The sequence below is a fragment of the Penaeus chinensis genome, chromosome 9, assembly GCF_019202785.1.
Source record: "Penaeus chinensis breed Huanghai No. 1 chromosome 9, ASM1920278v2, whole genome shotgun sequence".
Classification (NCBI taxonomy): Eukaryota; Metazoa; Arthropoda; class Malacostraca; order Decapoda; family Penaeidae; genus Penaeus; species Penaeus chinensis.
This window is the reverse complement of record NC_061827.1, coordinates 21,030,613-21,032,692: the sequence shown is the minus strand read 5'-3', so window position 1 is coordinate 21,032,692 and position 2,080 is coordinate 21,030,613.

Below are 2,080 nucleotides of genomic sequence, written 5' to 3'. Positions count from 1 at the left end.
CGATTTTTACTAGTAATAGAAGCGATTGTACTAGAAATTTTAGCATGTTGTACTATAATAGCAGCGATTGTACTGGGTAATATGCAGTAAATTGTACTAGCAATAACAGTGATTGTACAAGCAATAAGCAGTGATTGTACAGCATAAAGCGATTGTACTAGCAATAGCATGATTGGAACTAGCAATAACAGTGATTGTATAGCAATCAAGTGATTGTAAAAGCAATAGCAGTGATTGTACTAGCAAAAACCAGTGATTGTACTAGCAATAGCAATTGATTGTACTAGCAATAGCAGTGATTGTACTACAATAGCAGTATTGTACTAGCAATAACAGTGATTGTACTAGAAAAAAAGCAGTGATGTACTACCCAATAGCAGATTGTACTAGCAATAGCAGTGATTGTACTAGCAATACCCAGTGATTGTACTACAATGGCAATTACTTAGCAACCTGTTCAGAAAAATGACTGGGGGAAGAAAAAATTAAGGAAGAAAATACACATTTTCCTTGGTAATGAACAAACATTAAATCACCATTATTCTCATTTCCTTTCCAATCTTTAAATTACATAAATTTATTATTATCATTATTATTATATTATTATTATTATTATTATTTTTAAATTTAAATTTTTAAATTTTACCATTATCATTATAGTTATAACATTATTATTATTTTAACCCAAATATTCATTACTTTATTACATCATTCTTATATTATTTTTAATTATTGCTAGTAATAGTATTTAGTATTACTATTATCATTATCCACCATGATTTTTATTACCCAAATTATTACTATCATTACTTACATCATATCATTTTCATTACTATTGTTATTATTGTTAATATTATTTTTTAAAAATTTTTTTGTTGTTATTGTTATTATTATTACTATATTATTTTATTGTTTTGTTGTTATTGTTATTACTATTTACAATATTATTATCAATATTATTTTTTTAATCATTACATTATCCCCTATCATTATCATAAATTACATTTTTATCATTAAATCACTATCTTTATCATTATTGTCATTACTATAATCATCACCCACCCTTGTTGTTTTTTAACCATTGTCATTCCCATTATCAGTATTATTTTTTTTTTATTTTTTTTGTTTTTAAACATTAATTACACCATTATTAAAATCATTTTCATTATTGCTATTGCCATAAATTGGCCCTTATTATTATCATTAATCATTATTATTATCTTATTATCATCATTATAACGTTATCATCATTAATACCTCATTATTGTTATTATCAGTGTTGTTAATGTTATTGTTATATCAAGCATGTTGTCACTATCATAAACCGCATCCCCCAAACATCACACTATTACTATCATTATTATCATTTTTCAATACATTACCACTATTACTTTTAAACAATGTTAATCATCACCTCACTATCATTATTATTATGAATATCATCAATAATGCCTTTTTGCTAATAGTAAAAATATTTTCAGAAAAGGATGATAACAATAAAATTATTATAATTAAAGAATAATGAAATATAATAATAATATATAACTTTATAAATAATAAAAAACATAAATAGTAGAAAAATAGTGATTTCAGTATAATTTTTAAATCATTTTCCCACATCATCATTGTCAATCAAGAACATCATCTCATTAGCATTTTTAATCACATCACCACATTAGGGCCCCCTATTACCAAATCAACACCATTGTCTTCACTAACACCCTCACCATCATTATTATAAATTACCTCCAAACACCATCACCATTATCATCTTCATAATACCTTCTTAAACACTATCATCTCGATATAATTATCACATTCCCCTTATCACACCATTATCATCATCTCACCATCATCATCATTATCACCTTAAATTCATCATCATATACATAATTCCTATTTCTATGTACTTTTTTTTTTTATCTTTTTTCTTTTTTGCAGCGCTGATATGAAAGGGGAGATAAGGAGGAAGAGGGAGGAGAAGGAGGAGGGGGAAAAGGAGGGGGAGGAGGAAAAGAAAGAGAGAAGGAGAAGAGAAAGGGAAAGGGGGAAGGAGAGGGAGAAGGAGGAGAAGGAGGAG